Below are 16,154 nucleotides of genomic sequence, written 5' to 3'. Positions count from 1 at the left end.
TCTTCAGCCTCAGAGCAAAAAAAAAAAAAAAAAAAAAAAAAATCTGCTTACTATCAGAAACAAAAGTTCACCCAAAGGTAAATCAGAGTCAACTGCCGGTCTTTTCAGGCAGAAGAAAGAACAAATGCATCAGTCACTGGCCCGGTTACAACACAGTGTTTATAAAACATTTCATGCAGTGTTTCCTTGCCAATTAAAAGTGAGTGTAGGATTTACCTTTCAGTTTTAATATCTTCGCCTGACTTTTATACTAGTAACATGAGCCAAAGGGATTAAGGAAACTATTGAATACATATTGCGGCAAAACTGTCTTCACTGGAAATTACCTTCGGGGTAAAAGGAAACAATACGAGAGCCCCAAAAGTAAGGACAGACTGAATTTCCTTTAAATATAATTGGTATAACTTGAAATTTATTTGTATTTCTAATGTAAAAGCCTGATGATCTGGCCATCCCAGAGATTCTGGGAGCTACCTAATACCCTTTAATAAAGCCCTTTCTGTTATAACTAGCAAGCGAGGATTCAAACGAAGAACCGTAAGCCACAGAGCAACTGGTGCCAAAGAGTTTGCAGTCCACAGAGCCTCAAACACAAACACGAAACCAGAAATCTTCGGTTTTCTTCCTGGGTTGGGTTTGAAGGCAATGAAGATCTCATGACTTTGAAAGAACTGGCAGAAGTGGCACGTACGTGATCTCTGTAGTAACCTGGAACGTAGCACCCATCGCTGGCCACACGGCACCCTCCCTGCTTCCTCACCAAAACGCTTAAAGAAAGCAAATGCCAAGCTCGATATTTAAATTTCTTGGCTTCAGGCATAATTACCAAATAGAGTTTCTATGACTATCGTAATATAGAGTCTCCTCTATTTTGCAGTTGTTTGGCTGAGATCACATGGAAGTCAGGCACAGAGTGTGATCTTAAGTTGTGCAATTGCAAGGTCGGCTGATTTCGCAGCCCTTCTCTGAAGTACTAGTTAGGGAACCGTATGAGAAAGAATAAGGCCCTAAGAGCTAGAATGGAGTCCACTGGTACCTCCAAACCTTCAAAACCACTAATCCTCCAGGGGCATCTGGGTGGCTCAGTTGGTTAAGCATCTGACTTCAGCTCAGGTCACGATCTTGGGGTCCTGGGATCAAGCCCCGAGTCAGGCTCCCATTCAACAGGGAGCCTGCTTCTCCCTCTCCCTCTGCCCCTTCCCGTGCTGGTACTGTCTAAGTAAGTAAAATCTTAAAAAACAAAAACAAACAAACAAACAAAACACACACACACTAATCCTCCCTTGCCAGATGAAGTAGTTCTCTCTTCCCTTAAGTCCATTCCTGACTTACTACAGAAGCCTTGATTGTAAACGATTCACCTAATATATAGTTCCTTCACAAGGAGTGCCAATTTTCCCCATGTTCCGTTCTCTGTTGCTTCTATACCTGAAAGTAGAGATACATTCTACCATGCCCTTTAAGGTAAATTATAAAGTCAAACCATGAATCTACAAGAAAAATTACAACAAGTGGTTAATTTCTATTACCAGAAATCCAGAGAATAATATGAAAATGAATTCTGAGGGTATTAGAGGAAAAAGAACATAACTTTAGATTTACTAAGGTTATGAATATGGAAATCAATGCCAAGAATGCAGGACCCAATGTACTAGTTCTAGGTAAACCCAGTTGCGTCCAACTGTTTCCTTGGTTGCTTAACTCAAATGTGGACTTGAAGGTGGCCTATGCTAAAGGAGGCTGAGATACCAGATTATATGATGTAGTAGGAAAAAATACAAAGAGCCAGAGAGACAGGAATAATAAACTAAAATTATTATACACATTTATTTATCTATCCCAAATTATGTCTCCCAAGAAGGCCCAGCACTGAGAAATATTTAAATGCTGAGGTCTTTGGAAAAGCACTTTAATGGTTGAACCCTGTGAATCAAGACAAGTGGGAAAGTCACTTTGGGGACAGGTCCCATTATTTCAATAAAGATTATAGGATCCCAGAGTGGAAGAGGCCAACAGACTCACTTAATCATAAGGGACAGGACTGGCTTGCTAACCATAATAAGCAGTAATGGTAGAACAGACAAGAATTTAATTTGCTTAAGAGTTTACTCCAGGGGCGCCTGGGTGGCGCAGTCGTTGGGCGTCTGCCTTCGGCTCAGGGCGTGATCCCGGCGTTCCGGGATCGAGCCCCACATCAGGCTCTTCCGCTATGAGCCTGCTTCTTCCTCTCCCACTCCCCCTGCTTGTGTTCCCTCTCTCGCTGGCTGTCTCTATCTCTGTCAAGTAAATAAATAAAATCTTTAAAAAAAAAAAAAAAGAGTTTACTCCAAAAACTATTTTATTAATGAAAGGTCCTCAATGTCTGCATAAGTCTAATTAAAATGTGTATATTCATGCATACAAAGTCAAAACACCAATGGCGTGAGAACAGCTGTGGGATTAGAACACCAAAATCACTGTGAAGGCGTCAATTGTCCAGAATAGGAGACAAACGACAAGTGACCATTTCCCCAAAGAAGGGCAATGCCAAGCTGACTTGCTGTCTATTGACCCAAAACTGGATTAGGCTATATCAAGCATTTTTTTTATTATCATTATTATAGATTATCTTTAGAATGATTCTGAGGTGGAAGTTGAGTCAAGAATCTCAGAAAGACCTCCAAATATACCTAAATCTTCTGTAAGAAACTGTGGTGCCACTTCTTGAGTCAGAAATTGCTACTCCAGAAGGACCCTACTGATTTTAAAATTATAATCATAAATTGTCCGAAAAGTAACAAAAAAGAGACTACTTGAGGTACAAAATAAGACATTAAATGCCTTAATATACGTTAACATTAAAAACAAGTACTAAATGTTATAAATTAAAAATTTAACATCAAAAAATACCAAACTAAAGGAAATCATTATTAGCAACTAAAATTTACATTTTGATCAGAATGCAGTAAGAAATGAGAAACATATACAACGGTTTTTCTGCAAGAATTTATTTCTGCAAATATTTCTTTAAAATGCATAAACCCCTGGCTAGCCTGATTAATGGAAAAAGAGAAAAAAACCAAGAATATGCAAACAAGATAAAAAAGGTGATTGTGCCACAGATTTTTATTTTTGATTGTGATAAAACCATAGATCAAATGATTTAAAAATCATAAAAGAATATATATGCAAATTTATGGAAATTGTTTCCGACACATTTCAAGGGTTACCTCAGATTCTCAAGACTGCACCTGTCTCCAGCTTTCCTTGTGCTTTCTCCCATTCCTCATTCCAACAGGAGTAGAACTGGCATTTGAGGAAAGACCATTCCACTCTGTGTAAGCCTGACTCGGGCACTGCAGGATGTTTATCATTTCTGACCCTGCGTATTAAATTTCATAGCACTCCCAAATCACTGACAACTGAAAGCCCCTACATGTTTCCAAGTGTCTGTGAGGATAACCCACCCCCCTTAAGAAACCCCGGGAGGAATTCCAGAAAGCTACCCCTGCACCTGTGTCCAGCGACTACTGGGAACTCTCTCGTCCTTAGACGACCTTTTCCGCCCCTCCATTCTAATCTGCCCTCTTCAGAAATTGAAGAGGACGCCATCGTTTTAGTTCTGTTGGCCTTTCCTATCTGAGTATGCTAGAATCAAGGCCCAGGAAACACAAATCACCAGAAAACGCAGTAACGCGCACCTCCATGCAAAGTGCATGAGGGAGCGACGACGTCCACGCGGTACTCTGTCGTGCAGTTTTGTGGGTCTATATGGGCACTGAGATAACAGAATTCCCACAGAATCAAAAACAGCAATCTAGCATGACTCATTAGATCAAAATACTCACCACTTACTGGACCTTTTTTCCCTCTTCTGACGATGAGTACGACAAACGCTCGGGGCCCAGGCTCTAGAGAGAAACGGATATAAATCCAAATTCCACTCTGCCCTTTCCTCTGCATGCCCTTGGGCAATGTATTAGGCCCTCTGACCTGAGTTCTCGCCACCTATAAAATGAAGGAAATAGTAGCTACCTCACCGGGTAGTTGTAGTAAGGAAACGAGGTGTGCGATGCCCAGCACACTGGCTACTGTGTACTAAGTGTTCAGTAAGTGTGAGCTGTTGTATCACCTTAAACACCAAAGTAGCAAACACCTCCACAAGCAGGTTTCCAAATTCATTTCTAATTCGAACCAGTTAATGCATTTTCAATGTTCCTTTTGCGTATTTTAAGGAGCTTCGTTCAGTTAGACTTCAGTGTGATAAGAAACACACAATTTACTCTTGAAAGAGAGTTATGGTTACATAACTATCTCTCCTCAGAAAGCTCCGAGTACTGACAGCAGAAAAAGGTCCACCACAATCAATCCAATGCCCATCACACCGCAGACACTGAATAGCTACTTAATAAATGTGGAATGAATGAAAAAAGCCCACAATCACCTCGTGCCTTAGAAGGGCACTCCACTTAGTATTCTAAATTCAGGGCTTCTGTTAGTCACTGCTCGCCCGGAGGTAGGCACGGTCAGCAACGGATTAGGGTACATGGCAGCAGAGATGCATCCGAAAAGCAGAGGTGGTGAGAACATGAAAAAGACAAACAGCTTCAGAACCCACAACATCCATGTAAATTAACAATACACACGTCAGTTGTCAAAACTCATCCAACAGTATCCTTAAAAGTCAATCATTTCTGTTTGTAAATTCTAACTAACCTGTAAAGAAATACATCATTAATCTTAATTTCTAGACACCATTTCAAAGTCAATTGCAGATATCAGTGCCCTTCTAAAACTTCAGTGTGCATGTTAATAGATTTAAATACGGATAGAGGGATAGAAAATGAATGAATACATGATAAAGTAAATATAGTAACATGTAAAATCTAAATGGTGTGCACTGCACAATTCTTCAAACTTTTCTGTAATTTCATTTTTCGCAATAAAATGTTTGGGGAAATGTATGCAAAACCATGGCTATTTTCTAAGTATACAGACAGAAACAGGATACATACTGAACACATTGAAAAACTGCCTGGTGCACAGTAAGCAATTTATACATACTGTTATAAGAGTGGGTACTCGTGGGTATGAGGAAGAAAATGCAAGTGAAATGTGGAAATAAAAGAATAAATAAATGAGGGGCACCTGGAGTGGCTCAGTCAAATAAGCATCCGACTCTTGGTTTCGACTCCAGTCATGATTTCACAGGTTGTGAGATTGAGCCCTGAGTCGGGATCCGCACTCGGCACTCAGCTTGAAGATTCTCTCCCTCTGCCCCTCCCCTCACTCTCTCTCTCAAATAAATAAATCTTTTAATTAATTAATTAATTAATGAAAAATAGTAAAGAAAAGTCAAAGTATATATGGCTAGTTCCCATCTTCTACAAATAACTGAGTTCCAACAATATTAAAAGCTTCAACTGAAATATATATGAATTTCCTAAGTAACACCCCCCATCTCAAAGAGGTCAATTATCTAAAGAAAATTGTCACCACCTCCACTTCTTCCTTGCACTTCTTCCCCCTCCCACCTGTTTGGATCATTAAGCTTTATTAATGTACTCTTTCATATAATTAGAATTTTTACCTAGAATTGGGGGAAAAAACTTTTCAAAACACGGTTAATATTTCTTGCTAAAATATGGTTAATATTTTGTATGTTTATGCAAGGCTTTTGCTAAATCTTCCATACTTTTTTACCTGCATCTTCTAATTTGCTTTGACTCCAATTTGTCTTCCACTCTTTTTTCCATGATCCTTAGCCATGCCTCTGGCCTTAGTCCTTTGTAGGAAAGCAGTGTCTAACTCCTCATGTGAAAAGATTTCAATCTAAAATGGAACCAAGGATAGAAAACGAGAATCTCGAACATGTGTCCTCAGGAAAACAAACTTAATAACTGAGAGCCTAGTTTCCCATAAATGCCTAATTTACAACCAAAACTTATCACTCAACCAACGAAGAGACACCAAGAACCTCTCCCCATCCTCAAGCCAATGGACTTGCTGCTTGGACTCTTGCTAAACTCCCCCTTCTCTACACTCCTGGCCCGTACACATGGCCTGCCCCAAACCCTCAGGACTCGCCTCTAGCATGCTACAGGTTGTGCCCTGAATTGCAATTCCTTTGCTACTCCCAAATAGCACCTTCTTGCCTCAGTTTACCTCTTTATTTAGGTTGACACCCACTTTAAGAGCATTTGTCCTCATCATTTTTCACTTCGGGAATGACAAGAAAAGACACATAGCCAGGTGTATGGCAGACAGAGAGGCAGCCTGTCATGGCAAGGACAGCAGCAGGGTTGGCTCAGTGTTCAGATACCATCTTCACTGAGCAGGTGATCTTAGGCAGGTCACTTAGTCTGAACTGTGTTTTTCTTATCAAAAAACTGGAATAATGCCTATTTCACAGAGCTGTGATATGAATGAATAAGACAATGAGGCTATAAATATCCCGCACATATGGTTAGAAATTACTCCTGGGCTTGCTTTCATTCTCCACAAAATTTTAATTTTCTCCATGTTCTCCTGGATCCTTTCTTTCATGTATATATGGAAGTCATTAAAACAGTTCCTGAGAGAAAGTTTTAGAACCTCACAATTGAAGGCATACCGTCTCATGCATAGGGATTCTGTCTATACGCTGCACGTTCAAGTACCTCATAATTGTTTAGTATTATATCTTTAATCTTCTCAAGTTACTTCATTGTATCAATTCTCTCTTTAGAATGAAGCATGTCCAAAAACTCTAATTCTTAACACGTGCTCTTGGAAATCAGCATTTGATTAGGACCAGAGAAAATGAGTTACGGAACACGTGACAAGATTTCATACGTTCTTGATCAATATGGTCTGCTATTGATAATTTTTTTTTGTTCTTTAGACCAGCAATTTCCAGTGAGGGTTGCACATAATCCAGGGAGTAAACCAAACAACTCATTCATGGGACAAAGAAAAGAAAATACAAGAAATTCAGAATTTCAATTTTTATGTATAGCACTAATCTATTAGTAGAGTACGTATTACTCAAAAAAGTTTAGAGGGGCACCTGGGTGGCTCAGTCAGTTGAGCATCTGATTCTGATTCTTGGTTTTGGTTTTGGTCATGATCTCAGGCTCATGAGACCCACATCAGCCTCTGCCTTCAGCTCGATCGAGGAGTCTGCTTCAGATTCTTTACCCCTCCCCTACTCCCTCTGCCCTTCCTCCTGCCACTCACACTCTCCCTCTCTAAAATAAACAAATAAATAAATCTGAAAAAAAAAAAAGTTTAGAAGTTACTGTTTTGAACTAACAATGTTATTAGGAAGTCCTAAGTCCTTTTTGCTCCTTGATTTATAAAATGAATTTATCGTAATAACAATCTACAGGGTCAAAAGAGTTTCAAATATAGAAAATAACCATTCCGTTCATTCAGCAGTAAATGTTTTTTGGGACTGAAGTCATGATTTTCTTGACAAATAACAGCGGCCCACAATTTCTATCAAGTTCTTCATAAGAGAATAGTAAAGACAAATCAGATTTTCTTTTTTTTTTTTTTTTAAGATTTTTTATTTATTTATGTGACAGACAGCCAGCGAGAGAGGGAACACAAGCAGTGGGAGAGGAAGAAGCAGGCTCCCAGCGGAGGAGCCCGACGTGGGACTCCATCCCGGAACGCCGGGATCACGCCCTGAGCAGATGGCAGACGCTCAATGACTGCGCTACCCAGGCGCCCGACAAATCAGATTTTCTAACCCACAAGTTAGAGATATGCTTCTGAAACTCTGGACTGCAACACTTTGGGGTCCTTTGTAGGGAGAACACTTCTTTAGAGATAAGCAGAATCACTCGACTAAAAGGTCTAAGGTCACTAAGAAGTAGAGTTGCACCTTCAGCCCCCATCTTCTCATTCCCAAATCTATTGTTTTAATTTATGCTACAGCTGCATCTTTCTGGGTATCTGAAAACCCCATTATAGCATGGGGGCAATGTGGCATGGAGTCAATGTGGGGACAAGGGTGAGACTAGAAGGGCTTCAGAAGCTAGAGTTTGTTTTGTTATTAAGGTTTTATTTATTTATTTGAGAAAGAAAGAGCACAAGTAGGGTGAAGGGCAGAAGGAGAAGTAGACTCCCCACTGAGCAGGGAGCCCCATGCGGGGCTCAATCCCAGGACTCTGGGATCATGACCTCAGCTGAAGGCAGATGCTTAACCGACTGAGCCACCCAGGTGCCTATTTTTTTTTTATTTAAAATTTTATTTATATGAGAGAGAGAGTAAGCAAGATTGCGAGCACGAGTGGGGTAAGAGTAGAGGGAGAGGGAGAAGCAGACTCCCCGCTGAGCAGGGAGCCCAACACGGGGCTGGATCTGGGACACAAAGATGATGACCTCAGCCCAAGGCAGACGTTTAACTGACTGAGCCACCCAGGCGCCCAAAATTTAGACATCGTTTAACACGAAAGCCAGAGAACCTGCATCTTCACTAGCCACCAGTTGTGAAACCATGAATCCCTTTTCAAATTTGGCTTAAGATTAATCCAAGCAAAGAATTTAAGAAAGATGTGAAGGGAAAGGGGAGAGCCTTTAACCATATGGAGCTATGGAAGGGAAATTATTACATGCCCTGAAATCGGAAGGAAAATAGAGATGAAAAAAATGTTCAGTCTGGCATTCTTGGAGAACTGTGCACACAATTCAAAATGAAAATAAATCTTCCTGTTCCAAAATCATCACATACTGGAGAGAAAATCAGAGCCTGTTGCTTCTTTCTAGACAAGCTCTGTCACTAAGTCTTCTCTGTGAGAAGTTATTGTAACAAAAGAACTACCGAAGGGATACTAAGAGCTAATACATTCCTGAGAATTACTTAATTCTATAATATGCAGGTGGAATTTTTATTTTAATAGCTATGTAGAGACTATTTGATTCTTTTAAATTCTTCCCTAGCCATTTCTGCAGCTCCTAGGTTGCACCTCAGAAAAATGAAAAAATATGACTGGTAAAACTGACAATCGAAAAAGAAAAACTTTCTCCATCATCCTCCCTCTGCCTTTTCTTTTGCTCACACGGATTGGCCTGAAGGGTTTAATGGCCAAAGAATTAAGTAGAAATGTCTGTTATGGCAGAAACATTGCTGCTATTGCTGTGGTTAGTGATTTCTCTCTTAACACAATTTTTAAAAGCTAAATTATCACCAAGTAGTAAAATGCTCTCTCGGCAGATCCCTCACTTTTCATATAAATTAACTGCAATTTCAGAGAGAGTTTGGGGCCATTTTTCCATTATGTTAAGTAGGTAAATGAGCCAAAGGAGCTCCTAATATTTCTAAAAGTCCTGACAAGCACTTCCTTCCAAACCTGAGACCACACACTAAGATGGATACTGAGATTTCTTGCTTTCAAGACTAAGACAACTGATAAATAAGCCAAGCAAAATCAGATGAAATGACCATAAAGTTATTTAACACTCCCCAGACAGTAACGTGGCACTTCTTATGAGAAGAAAACCACTTCAGAATGACAACTACGGGGAAAAGCATATGTAGTCCAAGGGGTCGATAAGCATAAAGAGGAAGTCAATGACAATGAACACAGTGACACAAGAAACCGACCAAATTAGAACCTTAATGAAGTGTTCTGAAAAAAAGTCTGTCCTTAGGTCCAGCATCTTGACTGGCACAATTAGGCACTTGATAATAGTCAAATATATAGGATGAAAAGTTTAGCCATTCTCCAAAGTTACCCAAGGGTTATTTTTCTCTAGAAATTTAATTTTCAGTCCTTAGCCTTAAGGGATAGAAAAAGCTGCTCATATTCCTAAGGAGCGTAAATAACAAAGTCCAGGCCTCTGACACAGACCGTAATGGGCAAGGCTCACCGAGCACAACATCAACTTCCATTGCTTTGAATGACCCTCCACATAGTAACATATGCATCTAGAATTTAAATACGTTTCAGCGACAGTAAAATATCCCAGACATAAGAAATGTTGTATAGAAGCACCTATACAACTCCCTAGTTTTCAACTCCCTAGTTACTAAAAGAAGCAAACCTGAGACATAGATATGAAGTAAGAAAATATATGCTTTCCGGGCCTTGTTGTCAGCAGATAAAGCAGAGAACTCGATGGTTGAAGGCCCATAAAGTTTCCTGTTATGAGTCAGAATTAAATCCCACAGGATTTTGTGTTTTCTTTTTCTTTTTCAAAACGAGCTTGCATCCCTTTTCCAAAGTGTGTTATTTGATCTCATGTTTGCTACTGATAACTATTATTGTTCTTTTAGATGACAAACTATTATTTCCTCCCTCCTTGATATCTAGCACGGTCCATTCAAGTCACTGTGAAAATGGACTACACAAAAAAAGACAGAACCTCGGACTAACGCCCTCCGAAGAGGAAAGTAAGCTGGAGCAATGTAGCAAGGATAAAACTTCTCACTTCAATAGCAGTGGGGCAGTTTTTATCCATAAGGATGGATATCCAGTATCATCTGGGGGATTTTAAGACCTAGTTTAAGATCAGCCACTGAAATCTGCATATTAACGACTCTTAAATTTGTATCTCTAGTCTAACCCTCTACCTAGACACCTGATTATCTTGCCCTGTCCCAGCCCCACCACACTTGACTCCATTTCTGTCTTCTTGAGTAACCAATTAGTAGGACAATTTCTGGCACTGTTTCTAGGAAGGTAATTAATTTAGCCCTAGAAACTTGAAAAAAAAAAAAAAACTTAATGAAGATAGAATTATCAGGAAACCCTTTTATGCCATGTGTTCTGAGTGTTTACATACATTAATTCATTTAATTCATAGCCCCATAAGGTAGATATTGTCATTCATGTTTTTGCAGACCATAGAATTAAGACAGAGAGAGGTCAAGCATCAGGCTTAAGACACACAGCCAATGATCGGTCGAGCTGGAATTGAACAGAGGCAATCTGGTTCCAGAACATATTAACTCCTGTCCTAAGTTACCTCTCAAAAATAAGCAGGCAAGCAAACAAAAATGCAAGATGCTAAGTAGTCTCTTAACCCCTTACCTACTTGACACTGATTACTTTTGGAGTTTTTCAGTCCCTTCCAGCTTGTTCGCCACTTGCTGAAGAAGGTGCACAAAACAGGAGATGAGCAGAATGACGCCTTCCAATGGAAACAGTCAATAAAACTGGGCTGAGTGAATGACTGAATAAAATCCTGAGACCCTCCACTTTCTCACAGCCCCCCATTAACATGAGATTATCCTCAGCCAACAGGCCTAATGCTTCCCTAGCGTACGGCTTGCTTTGCACACAGGTTTTCTACCGACTTCTTTCTATCTCTAGCACTCGTAATGAACCGAGGATAATCTGGCCTCTGTCTTTCCTCGTGTGCTTTCTTCTCTGGTCTATCTGCTCTTTTGAGGCTGCCTTCCCTGCAGATCCTCTAATGAAGCCACACTGGTTTCTGCTTTTTATAGTTTTGGTGAAATATTTGAGGCATATAAAAATGTAACAGACACCACTCAGCTAAAGAAATAAAAAATGAAAATGACTGTTGAAACTGAAGCACCGATGAGCCCTGCTTGATGCTTTTTCCTTCTCTTCCCCGAGTTAACCACTATCCTGAATTTGGGGTACATTTTTTTAAGTAGGCTCCACACCCAATGTGGGGCTCGAACTCACAGCCTCGAGCTCAAGAGTCGCGTGCTCCACCAACTGAGCCAGCCATGCGCCCCTTGGGTTACATTTTATAACTTTAACACAAATCTAGAAACAATAGCTAGTTCTATATGATTTTCTTCCTCGTTCTATATGATGCTAAACTTTATAGAAATGCCATCCCATTATACGTGTACTTTTCCCTTAGCCTTATGGGTTATTTTAATAATAGAAATAACAACAAAAGTAAACTTTGTCCCCAACGCACAGTGTAAGGAAAACAACATTTCCATCACCACGGGCGCCCCCTGGATTCTATCCTCCTCCTCGACTCCCAGAGGTAATGCCTAGCCTGACTTCTGTATTATTCTTCTACTTGTGTTACAGTTCCTACCACTTACACATGTATCCCTAAGACAAGTATTACTCCATTTTGCCAGTTTACTATCTTATATAATGTTTGTATATATTCTCCTGTGACTTGCTTCCTCCACTCAGTAGTCTGGAAATTCTTCCGCACTGGCTCACAAAGCAGTTCCTCCTTCATGTGCACCAGTCTACACCGCAGGCTACACTGTGTGGCAATGCTGCGCGGACAGGAGTTCATTTTGTTGTTGTTTTAGCCGTTTTTATACTGTGTTGACTACACCTAAGATACACATATGAAAGAATCCGTCTATTATTTTCTGTAACTCAAGTTTTCTGGGGAGTAACTTCACTTTGTGTTTCAACGTAGATTTGAACTCAGTCAATTCAGGATTTTTGTCTCTGACTTCTTCATCGAAGGGGTAAAATGTAGTCTACGTGGCATCGTGAGGAGTCATAAAAAGGAAGGCTTCTGGTCCAGTCACGCTCTGTCTTCCGCTGGCATCCTCTGGGGCGGATCTCACCCTGGTTTTGTTATTTCTGTCGTTGTTTTGGCTTTGGCAATTTTCTCTGGTGGCATCCTCTGAGAGGTGTCATAGATACCTCTTTGGGGGGCAGGGGGACACCTTCCAGATGCCTTCCAGCACCACTCTGTGGCCACGAACAGCTGGAATGCTGCCTTAGGCCCCTCTTCCTAGAGTCACACTGGCCAAGAAACTTTTCCCCAAGTTTTTGTCTCCCCTGACTTATCAGGGAGAGAGGTTTGGAATCTCTTTGGATGCATGGGGCATTGGGCACATAAACAACGGAATTATGAACAAAGTCTTAAGCCGCAGTGAAATTTCAGTCTATTTTGATGGTCTGCGTTAATTAGCTTAATTCTTCTGATTACCTGGAAAGTAAAGGAAAGACTGTTCCCTGTTGTGGAATAAACTAGTGAAATCATCCAAAGGCTCAGTCTCAATCCCATAAACGTACGCTGCCAACAGGGTAGCCGCTAGGCACATGTGGAGATTTAAATTTAAATTATGAATAATTAAAGTTAAACAGAATTTAAAATTCTGTTCCTCAGTTGCACTAGCCATTCAAGTACTCAAGTGGGCTAGTGGCTACCCTACTGGACAACACAGACACCGAACATTTCCAACACCACGGAAAATTCTATTGGACAGCACGGTCTCAGAGGATGCTTACCTAAGAGAGCCAAGAGGATACTCTAAATGCAAGCATTAGAACCCCGAAGAGCACCACTGTTGATTGTGGCACCAGGTATCCAGATTCACACACTAGAATAACCTCATTTCACCTCAGCATCCAGGACAACTAAAAGCCAGAAGGCCTCATACCAGAGATAACAGGCAGTTTTTGAGAGACCTCAGGGATCACTGCTTCCCTTGAACTAGAGGGAGAGTCTGGGCAGGTGCTATTGTCACAGCTCATCATAGGTTGACCTGGGCTACGATGGAATGAGACCATCATAGTCTTTCTCCCTGGCTGTTCCTCACACAGCTGACACCTGCTAAAAAATGAAAGGAGGAAAATTCTCCTCTGGGAAATGTGTACTCTTTAATAATGTGATACAGGCCCATTTCACCAAGTCAAAATAATATCAAATGAAAACTTTCATGTTTTCAATGTTTATATTCCTTTTATTTGCAATTCTCCACACTTTCATGTTTAACTAGTATATTGATTGGTATACTTTAATTGAAAACCTAAAGCCCTCTTCCTCTGTGCTCTTTTCTAAACAACTTTATAAAAAGAACCTTGTGTAGTTCTTGGTTATTCAGTTCAGTCCCATATTTTCTTCTCCTTCATTGTACCAGGCTTGAACCTTTGAGCCCTCAGAGGCCATTCCTCTCCTGTTCCCTGGCCTGCTCTGCATAGCAAGGGGGCTGAGCCCACAGGCTATATTTCCAAGGTTCCCCTGTAGTTGGAAGATCTGAAATGAGCCAGGGAGGGTACAGGAGGGAGCCTGGAGACCTGGAGGAAAAGAGAACCCAGGGTACTTCTCCCCTCCTTGTCCGTCTTCAGCAGCATCTCCAACAGGGGTCGTTTTCTCCCTCCACAGAGCCAGCTCAGACCAGCCAGGCCTACCGTGGCGGCATTTTTCCATAGCATGCCTGGTCGCCAGGCTCCAATAACATCAACGCTTCCCTCTGTCAGCCCAGCCCACAAGTGACATTAACTTGCTACTATTGCCAATAACAGGATTGGCTCACCACCTCCTGTTTGACTTCTCAGTAATTCCATTACCTGTGTAACCAATTCCTGCATTCAACTTCTCTAACTACTCAGAGAGACTTCTGTGTTCCTGCTAGGGTCTGACACATCTCTTCCAAATCTGTTCAAGCTCACATGGAAAAGCTGGCAAGTATCTGCCCCAGTTACTACAAAGTGCTCCCATCCCTCCCAGGAGTGTATCAGCCTGTCTATGGAAGCCAAGTTCACAAAATTAAATCCGTCCCCTAAATTGCACGCACATATGGTTGCATGTGCTGTATCCTGTTTTGTTTTTTAACTGTAATCTTCAAAAGCAAGACTTACAAAAACCTACCCCTAGCAGGCCACCATGTTTAATGATTCCGGTTGTGCTCTACAGACTCCCCCGGCCAGGGCCGCTGTGACAGACTGCTCCAACCCCGCCCTCTGTCTCCCAGCCTGCTGCTCTGCCCAGGGCCGATCTGGCTCACCCAGAGGGATGCCTTTTTCTGACTGGTCTTGGCAGAAGAGTGGCGAGACACATTTTGCAATGGATCTGTCAAGAAGTTTTTCTTTCTAATTTGCACAAGTAATTTGTGCTAGAGTTGGCCCTCCACCTGTGTACCCATTTTCCGATTCAGATATACATAGCACTCTGGAGCTGAGGTCATCTAATTGCACAGACTTGTAATGGGGAGCACAAGGGGTCCCAACATCTTACGCTAGCAGAGTTCCTCAATCCTCTAAGTCCACAGCAAGTTTTACCTTCCAGATCACCACGCGTTATAATTATGGGTCCATCTGCCATGCCCATAGATTGTTAGCTCCGCAAGGGCAAGGACTTTCAGCCCTGTATCTGCAAAGCTTAACAAAGTGCCCTGCACACAGCAGTGCTCAGTATGCGTTTACCGGATGAAGACTGCATTCTACTTTACGGTTTACAAAGCACTTTCAGTGTTAGCAGCTTTAGTGCTCACAGAAATACTCCGAGGTAGTCTCCGTGATTTTGTGGATGAGGAAATCAGGACAGAGAAGGCAAGGCCACAGTCGCTGTTAGTAATGCAGGAAGTACTTAAACTTGGGTCTACATATCTCTAGACCACTGTTCTGTTACACCTATCCAAGGATGACTCCTGGTCTTCCTTTATACTAACTCTGCACAGGACTCTGAACAAATTAGGGAAAAGCGCCCCCTCTGGGTGAATTACAAAAATTTCTTTCCAGAAGACTCTTTCCCGGCCAGGTGATTCTGTGTGAAGCACATCCCGCCCCATCACACATGGGCGTACGTACAACGCAATTTGTTATAACCCATCTAAGAAAATGAGGTTCAGGGGTTCCTTTTGATTTTGCCTATAAATTACACAGGGCTTCTTTTATTAACTCGACTACATATTTATACTGTAAAAATGCTTTTCTTGGCTTTGTTTTTAACCTTTTATAACATATTTAAACTCAAAGCATTACTGAGGGGAGCTTCTGATGGCAGCAATATTTCTACCCACATCCCAATAAAATAGCTATTTTATGTTAGCTACTTTCTTATCCTGTCACAATCATCTTCAAATGCTTATAGCCCCGTGCAAGACAACTTTGATTGGTTTTACAACCTCCTTCCCCTAAGTCTTCCCTCCCTCTCACTTGAAAAGGTAGATTTCCCTGCTTTGCCTCTGTTATTTTTTAACGAGTTGATCCAGAGCTCTAACAGAGATGTGAGTATATGGGCCTTTATCAGCTGTCAATTTTCCGTAATTTTTCTTATGATATCTTTAATTCTTGTGTTTTCAAACAGAGAATATACCAGACTCGACCATGGAGAAAGCAAATGTTATCCATAAACTACACATTATGTAGGCCTGCACTGCTCCTGTTCCAGGATCATTTAGCAGATGTCAGAAAATGCCTTTCCAGACTCATGAAAATGATGGTGGCTCTCCTGATATTAAACCAACCAAGAAAATAAAAAATAAAAAACACAACTCTGAAAAT

The sequence above is a fragment of the Ursus maritimus genome, unplaced genomic scaffold (genome assembly GCF_017311325.1).
Source record: "Ursus maritimus isolate PB19 unplaced genomic scaffold, ASM1731132v1 scaffold_26, whole genome shotgun sequence".
NCBI lineage: Eukaryota > Metazoa > Chordata > Mammalia > Carnivora > Ursidae > Ursus > Ursus maritimus.
This window is presented reverse-complemented; position numbering follows the sequence as displayed.